The following is a 22,571-nucleotide window of genomic DNA, read 5'->3' on the forward strand; positions in this document are numbered from 1 at the left end:
ATTTCCAGTTAATTTCAAACCAAATGTCAACAGATACAGAAAAACCCCTTTCGACCGCCATACCACCCATGTGCGAATTCAAACTTTGAAAACTTTTGAAAACAATTTGGAATTTTTTAATAACGAATCAAAACATGTATGATATGAAGAAAGTTTTGCAATAATAGGCACTTCTTTTGTCCCATGCCCGTAGATTATTCGACGACGTGGGGTAAAGATTTACGTTTAAAATGTATGAAAAGATAATAGTAGTAAGACAACACGAGTTTCGTCGTATTTGTAAACTTTCTTTCCTGGTGAATTTATTACATTAAACTGTTAATTAAGAGGGGACAAAACTGGATCTGGTAGATATCATGCCTAGAACAGAAAATACGTTGGCGTCACCGCCAACTTTTAAATTTATTTATTAAGTATGAAATGATATGAGTCAGAAAGCCTAAATTTTTTATAAAACGAACTTCGCTGGATTATCGCTTAAAACAAATGTGAGATGTTTTTTTTATCCACTACTCACACACATTGCACATGGTCTTCATCATCACACCTAAACTTGAAAGTTCGACTTATTGTGAACTTATCCTTCCTGTTTACGGTCGCTGAGTCTCGGACGGTTTTGTAGTCGGATAGCATTCTCTGTACAGACGTAAGTCATTACTTGGTAATGACGGAAATAAGTTATTTTCTTTGCACTTTTGGAAAAATAAATCAGTGAGGAAAGATAAAAGTCGGGCGGTGCTGACTTTATGGTACCCAACACAACTATGACTATTTAGTAGAGTCAAATGTTGCAAAGAACCATTTATATTGGAAAATTGAAATAGATTAAAACTAACCCAGCACAGCTATATCGATTTCCACTAAACATAACTGAAGTAAATTTATGTTGTATGTAACCACTCGAACCAAATAATTTGTTATGGAGTCCATGTTATGACTTTTAACTCTATTACCAACTCTAAACTCCCATAACTATTTTATCAGAAGTGGCGTCCTCGATGTGGGGAACTTAAACACAAAATGGGCTAAAACATATATATGGGAGCTATAACTATATCTGAACCGATTTTAACAAACTGTATTTGCTTCTAGACTGAATCCGGTCGGAAATACCCAGGCCCAACAAAGTATATATATTCTTGATCAGCGATGTCCGTCTGTCTGTCTGTCCGTCTGTTGTAATCGCGCAATCTTTCGAACGAATTGGGATAGAAGGCTAAAATTTTGCACACATGTTTATTTTTCCAGTAGACAGGCTAAGTTCGTAAATGGGCCATGTAGGTCCACGTTTTCATATAGCCCCCATATAACGATACCTCCCGATATTCGAATTTAGCGACATTATTCACCGGAATTGTTTCAAATTTGGTATTTGAAGTTCGAAATGGATACTACAGCCTAGAAAAGAAAATTGTCTGTGCAAGTCCACCTCTTCGTAAAGCCCCCATAGATCGGTACTCCCTATATTCGGTATTTTGATGATTTTAGTGACATTATTAACCGGAATTGTTTCAAATTTGAAATTCGTAATGTACACTACAGCCTAAGACAGAAAATTGTATGTGCAGGTCCACGTCTTCTTATAGGCGAGTTTAGGTACAATACCCACCGAAATTGTTTGAGCTGTCGTATTTGAAGTTCGTAATGGATGCTACAGCCTATGACAGAAAATTATCTATGCTGGTCCAGGTCTTCGCACAGCTCCGATATAACGGTACCTCCCTATATACGATATATTGACGATTTTAGCTACATTATTCACTATTTATTTTAAGTTTCGAATTTGAATTTGGTATTGACTTATGACAAACAATGCCTATGTAGGTCCACGTCGTATAGACACCAATATAATGACTATATTCGGTATTTTTAAAATGTTAACAGAATTTTTTAAGGATTCCAAAATTCGTTCCGAACTTACTGCTTTTTGACTTGTTATATCCACAAAAGTGTATCTATTTCAATTTACCCATGTTCGTCAGTCTATCTCTCTGTCCGTCTGTGAAAATTACTACAGCTTCCGAATGAAATGAAGTAGCTTGATAACAGCTTGCTGGAATGCATTTTAGGTCCGAAGTTTTTGGCATTTATTAGTTTGTGTTCCCTATATGTAGGAACTGTCTATATAGCTCCAAGTTTAGGTATATCCCCCGTATAACTATACCCCTTATAGTCGGTATTTTGAAGAATTGGTATTTTTAATGAATTTATGATTTCAGAAGGACTAAAAATATTCGTGGTTGAGTGAAAATAATGGTATTTATACCCTTAGCCACATAGTGATAAGGGTATTACGTCTTTGGAGATTTGTTTGTATCATGGAGAAGGAAACGATTTATGTTCATATTTTCTTTTGAACACCCAACATATAGTGTTGTGGTTTAAAAAGTATGTACCTAATATATATCAAAAAGGGAAGATAAAACTCAAAACTTCATAGCGAGTTTGACACTAAAATTACAGTAGCGACTGAGTTTCGCTCCTACCTTATGCTAATTGTACAATGACCTAAAGCTGATATTTTTCGTTTTGCCTAACATTTGTTGTTGCAAAACAAATTTTCCATATGTGGAACGCTGATACCCACCAGTAGCGGTATAAAATGTCACAAAATCGTCCCCGCCCTACTTAGCTTGTTCTTTTTACCCTCCACCACACATAGTATGTAGGGTATATTAAGTTCGTCATTCCGTTTGTAACTCACCGAAATAATAATTGTTGACCCAATGAGGTATAAATATTCATAATCGGCGTAAAATTCTAATATGATTTAGCCAAAAATGATTTAAGATAGGAAACTTAAATTATGCGCAAATCTGTCTCTTGTCTGTAGGCATGTCAAGTTCGAAGATGGGCTACATCGGTCCACGATATCGTATAGCCCCAATATAAAGGTACTCCCCGACATTTTTTGTTTTTTTTTATATTTTTCAATGGAATTGTCTGAAATTCTATACAAGGAGTTCTTTATGAGCACTTTACCCCCTCAAAGTGAATTGTCTATATACGTCCACGATATCGTACATCCCCCATATAACGGCACCTTCCGATATTCGAAATTTTGATGATTTTAGCCACAATTTTTAATGGAATTATCTGAAAATCCACACAGAGTTCCTTGTAAGTACTTTATACCCTGGAAGAGAATTATCTATATCAATCCACGGTATCGTATAGCACCCATATAACGGTACTTTATCCCCAGGAAAAGAATTATCTATATCGGTACACGATATCGTATAGCCCCCATATAACCGCACGGATATTCAGTATTTTGATAATTTAAGCCACATTTTCCAATGGAATTCTGTGAAATTCTACACAAGGAGTTCTTTGTGAGTACTTTATCCCCTAGAAGAGAATTATCTATATCTGTCCACGTTATCGTATAGCCCCCATATAACGGTACCCCCCCCCCTCATATTCGGCATTTTGATGATTTTAGCCACATTTTTCAATGGAGTTGTCTGAAATTCTACACAAGGAGTTCTTTGTGAGTACATCACCCTCTGGAAGAGAATTGTCTATATAGTTCCACGATATATGAATCCCCTATTCGGTATTTCGGTATATCTTAACGATATTCGGTATTTTGATGATTTTTGCAACGTTATTCACTAGAGTTGTTTCAAATTTCGTATATAAAGTTCGGAACAGTTACTACAGCCTATGACAAATTACTTATGGAGGACCACGTCTTTGTATAGCCCGGTATTTTCCGACGATTTTTTTTTTTTTTTTTTTGAAAATTTTCAATTTTTTTCCAAATCGTGGTGCGTATAAAAATTACGACCCGGCCGAACTTAGCTGCTTTTTTACTTGCTTTTGTTTTATTTTCTCTTTATTCCATGTACGTATTTCAAATGCATCGACATAATGTCAAAAATTTGTGTCCTTGTTAAAAATATATTCATGTTGTCATACGAGTATGTAAATATAACAAAAATTGGTATTGTGTTGCTGCAAAACAAATGTAATTGACTTCAAATTTATTATACATAAAGTAACTTGAAACACACACACACATACACTTTCAGTTATGTATGTGTATTAAGGGATTCAATATACATAAATACATTAAAATGAATAACAACAACAATAAGAGAAAGAAATATTAAATGTCAAATATTGTCAATACTTACTTGTCATATAAAAGAACAATGTCAAAAATGCAATCATGTTGACAGCTTCTTTGTCGCGATAATGTCGCTGTGTGTTTCAATGGATTTCTCTGTCAGTCAGACAGGTTCAATATGAACTGACTAGGCGTGGGAGTGCTTGTTGCTCTGTTTTTTGCCGAAGGTGTGCTTTTTATACACACACATATATTTTTTTATGTAAAAATTATTATTTTTTTATTTTATTGATTTCCAAATATGTATATAATGCTTTGTTGGGAGTTTGAATGTATGTGTTATTATTTTCCAGGACATAAATTTACTATTCCCCTGTATTTCCACATAAAGTGAAAATAAATTAACTTGGGCCCAACAAAATCCAAAGTCTCAATCCTGGTAATTTGAAGCACGTCACTCAATGATAAAAGACAATAGGTCCCTGCCGCCTTCCCCCCGTAACAATATTCAAATTTTGTGTATCCAACTTTTGTTACAAACAACACCAGTGATGGGGTGTTGAAACCTCTAGCTTTGCCTTGTCGTGGTAGTATTTAATATTGCCAGCTCACGGTATCGCCTTGTTGTCTATGTTGTAATGCCAAAGATTTAGTTGTAAGTAAACGGGCGTTCAATAAACGGAAGCGTTGCTAAAGACACAACAACAGTTCAGTGGCTCGAGAATGTATACCCCCTAGCAAGAGACCATTAACCTTTTGCACGAAATTATATATATATTTATATATGTAAGTAGTATGTATATGTTCATGGGGGAATTGGTGGAAGTGACTGGCGGCAAAGTAGTAGGTGCTGTGATTACAGCTCGCTGGTTGGCAGGCTGGCTGGCTGGCTGGCTGGTGGCAAACTAGTGGGACTGTTGATATTATTGCTGATGTGATGGAGGTGGTAGTGCTGGTGGTGGTGGTGGTGGCTGATATAGTTGCAGGCGACGGCTGTGGCTATAAAGGTGAAAAGCCATTACCAGTTAAATCGATATAAATTATTTGTTATGGCACACAATTTGCTGGATGGCTGGCTGACAGAGTAGCTGGTTTTATTTTTATTTTCACTTCTTATTTTAGTTTTTTTTTTGGCTCTTTTTTCACTTTTTTGAGAAATTGAATAGTTAACAATTTAATAAGAATTTTATGGCGTTGTTGGATGATTGCATCGATTGATTGACTTGTTTGTGTTTTCAATTATAACAACAAACAGTACCTGTGTGTGTGTATGTGTTTAATGGCAAATTAAAATCAATTAATTACACACACATGTATTTGTAATGGTGAAAATTAATTTGTTTTTCTTTTATGCCGTTTGACTTCAATCGGCATTCCCATAAAATGCTGGGCAAATTATTATTTTTATTTGCATTAATTGCACACGAACAAACTCCACATAATGTAAATATGAATAACAACAATTTACGTAATTCAATAACCCTTCGTATCAGACGAATACGCTCAAAAAAGTTGATCATTTATTCAGTTGAAGTAAAATTCGTATTTTATTTTCCATTTGCCACGGTCACTAATCAATTTAAATTCATCGTTTCTTTTTTTTTGTTTTCACATTATATGATTTGTGTTGTTGTTGCTGGCTGTTGTTGGTTATTTTTAATTACTTTCCTTCCAGCAGATCGCCCGTGCACATTATCCATTTGTCCGTGTCCGAGTGAGTAATTGCATTCACACTTATTTCGTATGATTCGTTCGTTCGTTCGTTCATTCATTTGTTATCTGTAAATGAAACAAACAAACAAAAACAAATCGATTGAATAAACGCTAAAGGTATAGAATTTTATTATTAATCATATGAAAGTGTGTACTCAGGCGTATACGCAATGTGCTAACTAATGCAATGCACATAATGTATACGCATTGGCCTACATTGACCGAGCAGTAATACAATACAGCTGATATTTGTTGTGGTCGTTGTTTTCAATCCATAAATATTATAAATTGTGCGTAAACCTCGAAAATAATAATGTGGAGCCGAAGAAGAAGCATTAAATACAAATGGATCAGAAACCCCATATTTAATAGCAGTTATCGGGTCAAAATTCAGAAATTTTTTAATGTATGCTATATTGTTTTAATACCCTTAGTCAATTGGCTACAGAGGGCATATATCATTTGATACAGCCAAACACGTGCCTCATCGAAATAACGGTTTTAGACCCTAGGTCTCTTTGGACCACATCTGTTTCAGAAAATTTGTGGTCGATCTAGGGGTGTCTGTCGGTCTCTCTGGCTGGGAGAATCCAATTTCATACAAACTGGGTATATTTTTATATTATTATAAAACTCAGATTGAGTTCGGAGATGAGCAATATCGGTCCACTCCTTCTGGAACCTCCCCCACAAAATTTCGAAAATTTAAAAAAATATTTCACTGCGCGGAAAGAAAACGGAGGATCCGATTTTGCTGCAAACTTTGCAAATCCTACCATTTACATCAGTGCTTGGTCAGGTGCGAAAATGGACAATATCGGTTCACTCCATCAAATACCTAACTCACCCCCTTCCCCCCAAAACTAACATTCGATTCCATTCAGACTTGGAACATCTCAATATTTCTATCAACACTAGATCTGTTATAAAGATGGGGGTAATCGGACAATTTCTTCTTGTACCACCCTCACATAGGGTTCATGATTTTAAAAATCCAAACGTTCAAAGAAATTGATATAAGCATCCAACTTTCTTCAAATTTCACACATACAAATATTTTTGCTAACAAAAAATCTGTTGTGAAGATGGTATATATCTACTAACCCCCTCTGGCACCTCACCCATTATGGGTCACAATTTTCAATACTTTTATCTGTTATAACTTGCGAAACAAGTCAGCGATTCTTTTCAACTTATCTAAACCAGAAAGCTGAAAAGAATATGGAATTATTAGAATTTATGGTTTCGCATGAAATTGGATATAAATTTTCGATTTTCTTGTCACTTTGTCCATACCAATATTTTTATCTATATCTGGTACTTCACGCACATTTTAACATTTTCTAAAAATTATTATTAAATTATCTTAAAAAAGTGAAGGAAGTAGTCGATATTGTTCAAACCTGACGCGTCGCAATATTAATATCATATTCATTTAGGACCATCCCCTCGGAACCTACTCCACAGAGGGTCAACAATTTGAATTATCATAACAGAAGTCAAAATATCTTTAAATAATAGAACATTGGCAGAGGGTATACATCTGTTGGCGAAACCTCCATAACCTCCGCTTCCAAAGTGCACATAATCCCGATGGGGAGCATGACTGTTTGCTGTGATGACTTACAAAAATGTTTAAATGTAGTAACTTGGGTTAGCGTTAACCCGTTCGGGACATACCCAGAGGAAAAATCTGAAGCCCCGGCCGAAGGGCGTTTTTTTACAAAATGTATCAAATTTAGAAAACTTCGGTTTGCGTTAGCCGGTGCCGGACACATCTAGAGGACAAAGTCTCAAATGTATCAAAAAATGTACAAAATATATCAAGTTTGGCTACGTACAAAAAAAAGTTTATATTCGCAATACCCATTATAATGGGGATTATGATCAATTTTTTCTTGGACATAATCCCCATTCCATTATGGGGGCTATGACCGAAAAAATAGGCCATAATCCCATAATTGTAATGGGGATTATGTCCGTGGGGATTATGACACGACACCGTCCTATTATGTGGAAGCTATAACAAATAGTTCACAAATATTGAGTCATCTTTTGGAGAAAAACTTCACATTGAACATCTTATTATAGCCACTACTGATAAAAACATATAACATCTGTCGGTATCACTACTTTTTTTATACCCTTCACCTTGCAAAGGAGGGTATATTAACTTCATCATTCCGTTTGTTATATCCTTAAATATTCGTCGTAGACTCTATAAAGTTTATATTCATAAACAGCATAAAATTCTAAGTCTATTTAACGATGTCCGTCTATCTGTCAGTCGGTCTGTTGAAATCACGATACAGATCATCAAATTTGACGTCGACCTTGACAGAACAATTTGTATTGTGTCAATGATGGTTGGTATTGAGATATATCGGTAAACGTTTTGGTATAGCCGCCATATAACGGTTCCTCTCCATATTCGGTATTTCGATGATTTTTACCACATTTTTTCACGGATTTGTCTAAAAATTGGTATTTGTAGTTCGGAATGGGTTCTAGCTCTGGTGGCGAAACATTGTATGCATAGGTTCACGTTTTTGTATAGTCCCCATATAATGGTACCTCCCGATATTCGGTATTTATACCCTACAACACTATATGTTGGGGGTATTATAAGTTTGATTGGCCCAAAAATTATGTAACACTTCGAAATATTGGTTTCCCTCATAGGAAAGTATATATGGATCTTCCTATCTCGCCTAGCTTAGTCGATCTAGCTATGTGAATCCGTCCGTCCATGTTAATTTGTAATCACTTTACAGGTCACAATTATGGCCCTATATTCACAAAATTGTGGAGCTTGGGCCCGAATAGAAGCCTATTGATTTTGGGGTTGAAATAGACCGACAACTGAAAAATTTCCTGATTTTTCCGTTGCTCTGCAGGTCGTAATTGTAGACAAATCGAAGCGAAAGTTAGCATGGGGCAAGAGTTTAGGGCTGCGCAGAAATCTTCCAATTCTAACTGTTACGTAGATGCCGATAGTAAATATATCGGATATATAGCGAAATATGTACAATGTATATATAAAGAGGAAGGGGGATGTTAGCTAGAATGCTTATATCTCAAGAATGGCTGGGCCGATTTTGACAGATTTTGTCAATCCAGAATGCCCCCTTTGCATAAAAGAATGAAATCTAAAAGAAATCGCATAAAAAGATGCCAATAATGATGTAATTTTTTTTTTTAATTTTTTCATATTTTTTATCCCATGCGATTTTTTCAACTTGACTTATAATATTGAATTGTATATTTTGTAATATTTTTCACTTTACAACACATGTTAAAGTTATACACAGATTGCTAATATCGTCCGATCCTCACGAAAATTTTCACAAGGATTGGGTTAGGCTCAGAAGGCCTAGGCCAACTGTCTTCAAAAATGTCCGCAATATATTTGGAGGTTTAAATGGATCAACAACAGCAGTTATAAAGGTCACAAATATAAACCAATGGACACGAAATCTCGTATGAAGTTAGAGTTTAGGGCAGCGACCATTACTTTTGTGTGAAAAAATACGAGCATTTCCATTCTACCGAAACGCTGTAAATAACATACACAAATGACGAACTTCTGGCTTTTTTATGCTGATTTCGTTGACCAATATAGCCAAATATCGTAGACAATCAAATCATATAGATGAGTCTAAATTTAGAGATATAGAGGGGCCTCTTGCAAAATATTTAGGGGTTAAAATGAACCCAAAATAGAAAATGTTAATGATCACACAATTGAAATCAATCGACCCGGAATTTAGCATGAGAAGAGGGTTAAGGACAGGGAAGAAGTCTAGCATTCTAGATATTCATTTGATTATATTTAGCTGTAACTAACAGCACGACGGTGTGCGTAAATATTGGCAAATGTCCCTGGTCAAAAAGCTAAGGGTAATATTTTGGCAGTACTCTATGACATAATTTCAAAAGCGAAATCTTCCAAAATGGATTTTGACATAAGGGGCTCCGAACATATTGTAGTGTTGTAGGGTATCACATGGTCGGCCCCGCACGTCTATAACCTCTGCTTACTTGTTTTTTTTTTTTTCAAATTTTTGTGTGGGTAATTGCTTGCATAGGCCAGCATATGCGAATTAAACACCGGAGACCCTCTGAGTTCTACTTAAGTTCCAATAGTAAATCTTTTTCACAGCAAAGTTTGTTTTTGTAGTGATGTTTTTTTTACAACAACACATCTTCTGTTATAGTGCTACGGGTTAATGGCTACGAGAGTGACGTTGAGACGGCAACTTCTAGTTGGCTGTACACCGGTTCAAGTTCCACTGCCAGCTTAACCAACGTCCGATGGCCATAAAGGAGGATGAGCCGGCAAAAACTCTAATTTAAACACAATATTATGCATGTTTGCAAATTGGTATTATGAATTCTTAATGTTCGCATGGTTAACTTGTCCTCCAAAAAAAAATATATGTTTTGGTGTTGTCGTTTTGATAATGGTATTTAATGAACATTTAATTACTTGTTTGCAGAAAATTTGCAATAAATGTTAGCATTTTGGCATAACTTTGTAGACGACGCTACCGCCCTACTTTTACACTTTTGAAATCATTTACTACAGTTTTCCGTCTTTTTTTTTTTTTTTTTTTTTTTTTTTTTTTTTTTTTGTTGTAATGCCATATATAGATAATGGATAATGAAATAATAAAATCGGCTTAATGTCTACAAAAGTGCCAAAATTTATGTAGTAAAAGCGAGTGAGAACAAATCCCACGCAACCCTTGATTCGTACAAAAATAAAAAAATGAATTTGATCGAATTTTGATAAAATTCTGCAGCGTTATTTCTAGGCCTAATATGATATATCGCAACAAATGTCTTTACAACTTTCAGGTAATTTAAAACATAAATTGGCAACATTTGACATTGTTTACAAAATAAGTAAATACACGGACGTGCCTAAATCAGCTCTGGATGTAATTCTATAGAGATAACCAAAAGGAACTAAGAGTCTATCTCGTTTTCGTTTATATGTTACAAAAAATCCACAAAGTCCTAACACTTTTTAGCAATAAGTATATGTTGAATTGAACAGTAAGGAAAGGTGAAAAGTCGGACATAGGAACCGATTTAGGTCATAGGACCCAATGTAAGTCACATATATATTAATATTGGTAAAAATTGTTTCAGACACAGCTATAGCTCCCACATATATGTTTCATTCGATTTCAAAATCGGTTAGGATTTGAACATAGCTCATATAGCTTCAAATATGTAATATCATCCCAAATAGAATGTTTTTTGACAGTAACCACCAAATTTAGCCTTGAGCGAGTATCTCAAATTTGATGAAAATCTAATTATGTAAAAATATTATGGCACAGGAGGTGGAACCCATTACGAACTACAAATATTAGATTTTTAACAAATCCTTAAGAAGATGTGGCTTATGTCGTCAAAATACCGAACATCGGGAGTGACCCTTATATGGAAGCTGTATAGAAACCTGGACTGATAGAATTTTAATATTAATCATCTTTGGCACAATTTAAAATTATTATGCCAAATTTCAAATAATATCTTGATTATAACAGATACGGACGAGATAAGACGGAGAGATGGACATCATTATATCGACTTAAAATTGTATACTCTTTATGAACATATATATATTATGGGGTATACGGAGGGACAAATTTAATATATCCTTCTTTCCATGGAGAAGATCGCATACATTAAGATTTATACAGTTGTAAATTATAAAACCATAAATAAGATATATAAAAATTAAAGAAAATCGAATCTGTATCTCCAAATATAGGCTCATATATATGATTTGCTTGTCTACGATTTTGGCCATAATCGTCAAATAAATCAGCATAAAAAAGCCAGAAGTTCGCCTTTTGTGTATTTTGGATTTCGGAAAATGGAAATGTTGGTATTTTTTTACACAAAAGTAGTGGTCCATTCTACCCCTTGTTCTAAACTCTAACTTTATACGAGATTTCGTGTCCTTTGGTTTCTATTTGTGACCTTTATAACGGCTGCAAAATCAGGAACATTTGTAGTTTTTGGTCCATTACAACCCTAAATATATTGGAGACATCTTTAAACTCAATAGGCCCAGCACTTCTGAGCCTAATCCCAAAATTATGAAAACTTCGTGAGGATCAGACAATAATTGCAATTTTTTGTAAGGTGAAAAAATATTACAAAATATACACTTCAATATTATAAGTCAAATTGAAAATGTCGCATGCGATAAAAATATGAAAAAATAAAAAAATCACAAAATACTACAAAATCTAAATTAACATCATTATTGGCATCTTTTTATGCGATTTTTTTAGATTTTATTTTTTTCATGTAAAGAGGGCATCTGAATTGAAAATTTGTCAAAATCGGTCCTACCATTCTTGAGATATAAGCATTCTAGATAACATCCCTTTCCTTTGACGGACGTGCATAAATCAGCTCTGAATGTAATTCTATAGAGATAACCAAAAGGAAATAAAAGTCTATCTCGTTTTCGTTTATATGTTAACAAAAAAATCCACAAAGGCCTAACACCTTTTAGCAATAAGTATATGTTGAATTTAACAGTAAGGAAAGGCGAAAAGTCGGACATAGGAACCAATATAGGTCATAGGACCCAATTTGATCAAAAGTTTGTTAATATTGATAAAAATTGTTTCAGACACAGATTTAGCTCCCACATATATAAGTTTCATCCGACTTCGAAATCGGAACGGTCAGAATTGTAATTTTCGTCTAATTGTGATTTCGCTGGGATTAAAAATATTCGCGGTTTAATTGAAAATTTAACTTTTATTTAACACAAATGTTATGGTCTATTTCACCCCCTAAATATTACTCAATGATCATCCAAATTGTAAGACTTTTGCCCAGCCCTAGGCTCTAGCCCCATGCTAACATCCGCGTCGATGGGTCTATAATTGCGACCCGTAGAGCAACTGCAAAATAAGAAAATTATTCAGTTTTTGGCCCATTTCAACACCTAAATATTTTGCGATTATCTCCAAAAGCAATAGGTTTCTATTCTGACCATAACCTCATCTCCATGCAAACTTTCGTGTGGATCGGGCCATAGTTGCGACATGTAGCGTGATTTCATACATACAGGGTGAGATAAAAAAAACTGCAACCAACTTCAGACTGTTGTCATTTCTAAGCCACTCCTCCGACAGCTGTTAAAATTATTCCAGTGACAGCTCATTATATTATTTACAAGCGTACAAACTGGAAAACCACAAATGGCTATAGTTAGAGCACTCCAGCATTTAAATGTGAATAAATCTTTTGTGTATCGTTCCATCGCTCGTTACCGTGATTCTGGTAGCGTTGCCCGAGGTCAAGGAAGTGGACGGAAGAAAACAGCAACATCAGTAGAAATGGTTTGAAAAGTAAAGAAGCGACTTGATCGAAACCCCTGTCGCAGTGGCCAAAAAGTGGCTCGTGAGCTCACATATAGCAATATGCCGTTCGGCAAATATTAAAAAATTAGCTTGGGATAAAACCATTGAAATTCCAAAAAGAGCAAGACTTTACACCGCAAAAGAAAGAAAATAGACTCAAAGCAGCTAAAGAGTTGCTTCGCTTGGCCGAAAGTAGTGAGCTGCCGAATTTGGGTTTTCTTCGATGAGAAAACCTTCGTTGTCCAGCAGTTTGTCAAAAAACAAAACGATCGTGTTTACTTCCCAAAGAGGTCAGCTGAAAATGTGCACCTTCGGTTGACCACCAGAACTCAAGCACCGGCCATGGTGATAGTGTAGGCCGCCAAAACAGCCGATGGTCGTTCTCCGCTCGTATTAATCGACCGTGGATCAGAATAAATTTCGAATATTATCGCGAAAATATTCTGGGGGTGTATTAAAGCCTTGGGCATGCAAACATTTTGGCCGCAGACCTTGGATATTCCAACATGACTCAGCACCATCGCACTCAGCACGCACCACCCAAGAATGATTACAAAATGATGTTCCTCGCTTCATTTTAAGCGCACAATGGCCACCAAAATCTCCGTAAACCAATCCGTTGGACTATTGTGTCTGGAGTATTTTTCAAAGCAAGGTTGGCAAAATATAAAAAATATCAAAATGTCGATCACCTCAAGCAAGCGCTTCGCCGGAAATGGACCAAAATTCGGGCAGCGTGTGACGGTTTCATTGGCCGTTTGAAGGCCATAATTCGTGCCAAAGGTGACCAAATCGAACATATTTAAACTTATTCTAAAATTTGTTGCTCTTTCCGACATTTTTTGCTTTCATTCAATAAAATTTAAAAAAAAAATGTAAACATTATGTTGGTTGACTTTGTTCATCTCTCCCTGTAGGGTAAATCTAAAAGAACTAAAATTAACTAAATTTGGTACCATTCGGGATTATGTGAACGGATTGTGGCAAAATCTTTAAATTTTGTATGAGAATCAATTATTGAGAATGGGGTTGATGTAAGGACGTGGTTTTGGAAATATGTTCTAAGAGTAAGAACTGTCCTAAATGAAATTGGGTGCAATTCCGAAGAACTTGAATAATATATAAAACCTTGAATGTTTGAAAAGCTCAAGTTGTGCATTTAAAGTACCAAAAAAGGACCTAAGTTCGGTTACGCCGAAACTTCAAATACGAAATTTGAAACAATTCCGGTGAATAATGTCGCATATATCATCAAAGTACCGTATATAGGGAGGTACGGTTATATGTGGGCTCTATCAAGACGTGGACCTGCATATGCGATTTTCTGCCATAGATAGTGGTATCCATTGCGAACTTCCAATATACCCTCAATAGCATGGTGAAGGGTATAAAGATATGATCGATTGGTAGCAGTGCCCTACCTTGCTTTCATTGTACCATGGGTTGTACAAAGTTTGGATAAGATTGGATATCTTCTTTTAGATTTATACAGTTGTATATTTTAAGACCAAATATAATTCTGACTTTGGGAACATATTACTGCGAACCGGTAAAAGTTGCATCCTCAAGATATAAATATTTAAAAAAATGCGTAATTGCGAGCTTTAAGAAATCATATAAAGGAGCAAAAATTCAAAAGTAAAATATTTTTCATGCTTCAAAATATCATCATTTGTCTAAGTTGGTGCAGGGAATATTACGGAATAAATCTAACCTTAAACAGAATATTGGGATGATAAGTAAGTAGTTGGGAAAAACAAAAAAAAAAAAAAAAAAAGAATTGAAAGCTTCAACACATTTTTCCTACATTTTCGCAATAACTCGAATTCAGCATCAACGTATTTTATGTTTAAATAATTTTAATAAAAGTGTTGTATAATAGATCTTACAGACTTTGGCATCAACAGAAATGCCGATATTTACTCTAACATTAATGAAATATAAACATGCCTATTTTAGCAAAACTATATATTTAATCTTTTGTATAAATACAAAATGTCTAGAGAACAAACTATTAATACAATTTATAGCCAAAGCATTTTATCTATTTTTAAATCCACAGAAAAAAATAATCTGAAATGATTGCCTAAATCCATCTAAGAAATTAAGAGACAGACATCTTAAAGAGTTTTTCATTTATTTTGGTTTGTCTCAACCGAGAAGGCACTACCTTGACGATGAGCATCAGATTAGGAAAATACGCACACACACACACTAAATGTTCTCGCACGCACATCCAAATATTCTTCAAATATTCACACCCCATCTCCATGTCTATGGCTCGACAGTTTGCCCAGTCACAGCTGTTAATCCCACCCACTGCGAAAATAAGTATCGCAAACGAGCGATGGACGATGAAAGACTACTTAAATCCAAAACCAATCAGTTCACTCGAATACGGCAAAGTTGTTGACAGCGTTGGGGTGATGGCTTCTGAGATAATCAGAAATATGTGTGTTTAGGAATGTTAACCTCCCATAACACAAACACACATCCACGAAAACAAAAAAAAGTTCACAAGAAAAGCAAAACAAGTGTCGTTGCGTATTTGTTCAGAATGTGAATGTAATTACAAATAACAAGAAACACATTATTTTTCACGATATACTAAATCATAAATCAAAAAGTTTAATCGTCCTTGAAGGAACACACCTCATGAAGTACGTGACCTACACGTGGAAAAGCAATAAATAGTTTCTAAAAAAGGTTCAAGTAGGCCGATAACAACGTGTTGAATTTTTTGGAAAACCCTTCTACTAACACTTCTGCGATTTCTCTAAATTATTCTGAAGTTTCATTAATTTATTTGTTTTAAAAGTAACTAAGCCTATTTCGATCAATGGAAAATGTAAAGAGTAAAAAAGCTGCTAAGTTCGGCCGGGCCGAAATTTTATTAACCTCCACGGAAGGAACTTGAAAACTTTAAAAAACAAAGTTTTCGAAAACTACCCGTTAATTGAAAAGCGTTATATGAAGACTATACGAAGATGTGGACCTGCTTACAATTATCAATTACTGTAGTACCCATTACGAACTTCAAAATTTGAAACAGTTCCAGTGAATAATGTCGCTAAAATCATTAAAACATCGGATATCGGGAGGTACCGTTATATGGGCGATCTACGAAAACGTGAAACTGCATATGAAAATTGTCAAAGGCTGTAGTACCCATTACGAACTTTGAATTCGAAATTTGTTACAATTCCGATGAATAATGTCGCAAAAATCATAAAAATACCAAGAAGCGGGAGGTACCGTTATATGGGGGCTATACGAAGCCCTTGCCCGACATGGCCCATTTACGAACTTAACCTGCCTACTGGTAAACTATGTATGTCTTCTACTTCAATTCGTTCGAAAGATAGCGTGATTACAACAGACAGACGGACATCACTATATCGTCATATAATTTTACGCTGATCCAGAATATATATATATATAGAGTAAGATGAAAAAACTGCAACCAACTTCAAACTGCTGTCATTTCTAAGCCACTCGTCCGACAGCTGTTAAAATCATTCCAATGACAGCTCATTATATTGTTTACAAGGGTACAAAGGCATTTTGGTGAGAATTTTCCTGGAAAAAAGTTACTCGCGATGGAATTCAAGCGTGATAGTGTGATTTCTCTATATTTGGCTGGAAACCTACAAGTGGCTATTGTTAGAGCACTTCAGCATTTAAATGTGAATAAATCTTTTGTGTCTCGTAGCCCGACATCAAGGAATTGTACGGCAGAAAACAGCAACATCAGCAGAAATGGACTTGATCGAAGCCAGCGTCGCAGTGGCCGAAAAATGGCTCGTGAGCTGAACATATCGCAATATTCCATTCGCCAAATATTGAAAATTGAGGTCGGGGTAAAGCCATTGAAATTCCAAAAAGTGCAAGAACTTATACCGCAACAGAAAGAAAATAGACTCAAAAGAGTTAAAGAGTAGCTCCGCTTGGCGGAAAGTGGTGAACTGCCGAATTTGGTTTTCTGCGAAGAGAAAACATTAGTTGTTCAGCAGTTTGTAAAAATACAAAATGATCGTGTTGACTTGCCAAATAAGTCTGTTGAAAATGTGCACCTTCGGTTGGCAACTAGAACTGAAGCGCCGGTCATAGTGTGGCGATGGTGTGGGCCGCCATAACAGCCGGTGTTCGTTCTCCGCTCGAATTAATCGACCTTGGCATCAGAATAACTGTTGAATATTATCGCGAAAATATTCTGGAGGGTGTATTAAAGCCTTGGGCACGCAAACATTTTGGCCGCAGACCTTGGACATTCCAACAGGACTCAGCACCATCGTACTCAGCACGCGCCACCCAAGAATGGTTACAAAATATGGTTCCTCGCTTCATTTCCAACAATGGCCACCAAAATCATCGGATACCATTCCGTTGGACTATTGTGTCTGGAGTATTTTGAAAAGCAAGGTTGGCACTAAAAAATACCAAAGTGTCGATCATCTAAAGTAAGCGCTTCGCCGGGAAAGGGCCAAAATATCGCAGAGCAACATTCGGGCAGCTTGTGACGGTTTCATTGGCCGTTTGAAGGTCATAATTCGTGCCAAAGGTGACCAATTCGAACAAATCTAAAACTTATTATAAAAGTTGATGCTATTTCGACATTTTTTGCTTTCATTCAGTAAAATTTAAAAAGAAATTTTTTTATCTCATCTTGTATATCCATCTCTGAAACGATTTCCACCAAAATTGATTAAGGCAATTGTACCTCTCGTAGCAAATAACATTCCTATGACTTCGAAAAGGATTATATTAAAAAAATAGATATCGAAGCACTAAATATTTGGGAACCGAGTTTCAACAAATGTTGTATTTGCTTCAAGGTTAAATCCAGAAAAACCCATCAAAGTTGGGCTAATATTACATATTAAGGGCGCAATAACCGTGAAATCGGATGAAGGTATATATGGAAGTTATATCCAAATCTGAACCCATATCAATAAAATTTGCCGGGGTATTTCTGAAAAGTATCTGATACCTGGTGCAAAATATGATTGTTGTTTATTGCATATTAAGAATGTGAAATTTGGCATAGGTATTTCTGGGGGTATATCTGAAATCTGGTTTCAAATATCATTTTTATGGAGTGCATATAAAGAATTTAAACACGAAACCGGATGTAACGTATATGTGGGAGCTATAGCTATATCTGAACCGATTTTCACTAAATTTGTAGTATTTTCTTCTGGGCAAGTATATATGGCAGCTATATCCAAATCTGAACCGATGTTCACCAAAATTGCCAGACATACTCCTGGACTGAACCTGCCCGTGTGTTCTAAAATTTATTTGATTCGGACTGACATTACATATTTCGAGCAAAATACTAAAATCGGACGACAATATATATGGGGACTATACCCAAGTCTGATTCGATTATCACCAGTTTCAATAGGGTTCGGAAAATGGGAAATTTAATCTCAATCAGACAATAAATGCGATCTGTACTTTGTTTACAAAAATACATGGGCACAAGGACGAACATGCATAAATCGAATCGAATAAATCTCAGAATGTGATTCTATGAAGATCATCAAAAGGAACTATGGGTCTATATTGTTTCCTTCTTCATGAAAAAAAAAAATGTACAAAAAGATACTACCCTGTACCACATTGTGGCTTAGGATATAATAAATGTGTCGTAGCAAAGTTCATTTTTCATGACAAACGTTTTTATTTGGTTCGTTAACCTTTAAATAAACTACAATAATTTACAACGTATCCTATAAAAGAATTACAACAAAATAATAGCAACAACATGCGACAAAGTAAAATAAGTATCTGTTTCATAGCCCAGACAAGTAACTACGCATTTTATTCCCAAGATATTGTTTAACGAAATTATTTACAGATTTGCTGCAACGTTTTTTCTTTTTTTTTTTATTTCGAATTCTATTTCAGGCGCAAGTGTATAATTTTGTTATTAGTCACAGGGCTATTAAACCAAAAACGTAAGTATGACTGTTTTCAGTTAAATTCAACAATGTAATTTTCATCTAATCGAGTTATTAGTAGGTTATTTTTGGTCTCAATTGTGGATTAGTTTGTGAACTTTACTCAAAAAACAAATCAAATTAAATCGAAAATATATTGATTTATGCGAGACAAATTACAGATTGAGAACTTTTAATGTAGTGTATCAAAACAATAAATTAGTTTTGATGTGAGAATTGTATTAACCAGACATCTGTACACCTTTAACACATAGTAACGTTCAATAAATAAGTAACATTTTTTAGGAAGAGAGGGGAAACTGAAATTTTGTAGTAGCTTTTCTGAAGTCCGGTAAAGATCCACAATTTATTAAAGCCTCAGTATTATTTGTAAATTGAATTCTTGCGCTATTTCCCAACAGAAGTGCTTGAAACATGATAGTTCGAGCTTTTGTGGGTCAATAATATTTGTATTATGAGGGTATTAACCACATTTTTCATCAAATAAATCATAACTTGGCATTTCGAGTTCTCAATGTGGCCATCAATTAATAAGAAATCGGTCCATTTTGATACAACAGCCATAAGTCGGTACCGCCCGGTTTAAGTATTTCGAAGGGTTTGGCAACGTTTTTATACCCTCTACATCATAGTATGGAGTTCTACATTTGGTTTGCAACTCATTGAAATAATAAGTTTAAACCTAACAAAGTACATACATATTTTCTTGACCAACGTAAAATTCTAAGACGATTTAGCCCCGTCCGTCCGTTTGTTGTAGTCACGCTAGAGTCAAAACGAATAAAGATAGAACGCTAAAATTTTTAAACAGATCAGTCTTTTGTTTGCAGGCAGCTCAATATCATATATCCCCCATATAACGGTACCCTCGATATTCGGTATTTGAAGATTGTAGCCAAAATTTTGAGTGAAATTATTTGAAAATCCTTATGAGTACTTTACCACCTGAAAGAGTATTGTATATATAGGTCCACGATATCGTGTATCACCCATATAACGGCACCTCCCTATATACGAAGTTTTGAATATTTTAGCTACATTTTTCAATGGAATTGTCTAAAAATCCATTCTAGAAGTTATTTTTATGCACTTTACCCCCTGGAAGAGAAAAGGCTATATAGGTTCACGGTATCTTATAGCCCACATACAACCGGATATTCGATTTCCCAATATTGATGACACTATTCACCAGAGTTGTTTAAAATTTCGTATTTCTGGTTCGTAATGGGTAGTACAGTCCATGACAGAGAATTGTCTATGCAGGTCCAGGTCTTCGTATAGGCCCCATATAGAGGTACCTCCCTACATTCGGTATTTTGACGTTTTTTTTGGTACAATATTAACCAAAATTGTTTGAAATTTCGTATTTGAAGTTTCTAATAGGTACTACAGCCTATAACAGAAATTTGTCTATGCAGGTCAAGGTCTTCGTATAGCCCCCACATGTCTGTACCTCCCTATATTCCGTATTATGACGAATTTATCGACATTATTCATTCGAAGTTCGTAACGGGTACTACAGCCTGTAACAGAAAATTGTCCATGCTGTTCCAGGTCTTCGTATAGCCCTATATACGGGTCCTCCCTATATTAAGTATTTTGATGACTTCGGCGTCATTATTTACCGGAATCGTTTCATATTTCGTATTTAAAGTTCTTAATCGGTACTATTTTTAGACAATTCACTTGAAAAATGTAGCTAAAGTCATTTAAATGCCGAATATAGGAAGGTACCGTTGTATGGGGGCTATACGATATCGTGGGCCTATATAGACAATTCTCTTCCTGGGGTAAAGTACTCACAAAGAACTCCAATTTACATAATTGCAGACAATTCCATTGAAAAATGTGTCTACAATTATCAAAGAGTAGAGAATATCGGGGGTACCGTTATATGATGGCTATATGATATCATGGACCGATATAGCTCATCTTGGAACTTGACCAGCCTGCTGACAAAAGATTGATCTGTGCAGGATTTTAGCTTCCGATCTTAGTTCGTTTTGATTTTTTAGTGTGATTACAACAGACGGACGGACAGGGACGGACGGACAGGGTTAAGAATTTGAGGCTGATCAAGAATATATATACTTTGTGAAGTCATGTCATGGCTTGAGGACACTCTAAATCGGTAATCCAAAGTGAAGGTTGCTTGAATTACCATGTAGTGAGTGGCTCCTAATTTTTGCTGGGTTATATTGCAAAAAGTAGAGGAAAACTTTTTTCCCACCCAAATTAGTATTAATGAAAACAATCAAAAAGTTGTAAGTTCGGCCGGGCCGAACTTTTAATACCCTCCACCATTTGGTACAAATTTGGCAATTTCCAAAAAAATAAAACCCGTTAAAAATTCTGTTAAAATCTTAAAAATACCGAATGCTTATACGACGACGTGGGCCTGCATAGGCAACTTTTGTCATAAATTATTACAATATTTAAATGCGAAACTTGAAGAAAAATCTGTTAATAATGTAGCTAAAATCGTCAAAATACCGAATATAGGGGGTACCGTTATATGGGGGCTATACGAAGACCGAAGGACCTGCACAGACAATTTTCTGGCATGGGCTGAAGTATCCATTACGAACTTCACATACGAAATTTGAAACAATCCCTGTAAATAATGTCCCTAAAATCATTAAAATACCGAATATCGGGGGGTACCGTTATATGGGGGCTATATGAAGACGTGGACCTACATGGCTCATTTTTTGACTTTGGATGAAGTATCCATTACGAACTACAAATACCAAATTTGAAACGATTCCGGTAAACAACATCAGTAAAATCATCAAAAAACCGAATATCGGGGGGTACCGTTATATGGGGGCTACAGGAAGACGTGGACCTGCACAGATAATTTTCTGTCTTAGGCTGTAGCATCCATTATAAACTTCAAATGCCAAATTTGCAATAATTCCGGTGAATAATGTCGCTAAAATCATCAAAATTCCGAATATCGGGAGGTACCGTTATATGGGGGCTATATGATAACTTGGACCTACATGGCCCATTTACGAACTTCACCTGCCTACTGGGAAAAAATACATGTGTGCAAAATTTTAGCCTTCTATCTCAATTTGTTCGAAAGATAGCGTGATTACAACAGACAGACAGACACACAGACAGACAGACGGACATGGCTAAATCGTCTTAGAATTTACGCTGATCAAGAATATATATACTTTGTTGGGTCTGACATGAATATTTCGAGGAGTTACAAACGGAATGACAAAATTAATATACCCTCCATAGTATGGTGGAGGGTATTAAAACTGGTATATTTATTTCAATATGTAATGTCTATAGTAAAAAACTAAAAACAAGTAAAAAAGCAGTAAGTTCGGCCGGGCCGAACTTTGAATACCCTCCACCATTTGGAACAAATTAGAAAATTTTAAAAAAAATAAAATC

General features: G+C 35.4%; 1 long non-coding RNA gene across 1 annotated transcript in view; it reads right to left on the minus strand.

Annotated features, from left to right (window-relative positions):
• Positions 1–22,571, minus strand: part of LOC101897515 (uncharacterized) — a 461,881-nt gene that overhangs the window by 434,718 nt on the left and 4,592 nt on the right. Inside the window, exon 2 of the long non-coding RNA XR_009343878.1 lies at positions 4,143–5,854. This is a non-coding gene — a long non-coding RNA (uncharacterized LOC101897515). The remainder of the gene's footprint in view (positions 1–4,142; positions 5,855–22,571) is intronic.

Source organism: Musca domestica, unplaced genomic scaffold (assembly GCF_030504385.1).
Source record: "Musca domestica strain aabys unplaced genomic scaffold, Musca_domestica.polishedcontigs.V.1.1 66, whole genome shotgun sequence".
NCBI classification, from domain to species: Eukaryota; Metazoa; Arthropoda; class Insecta; order Diptera; family Muscidae; genus Musca; species Musca domestica.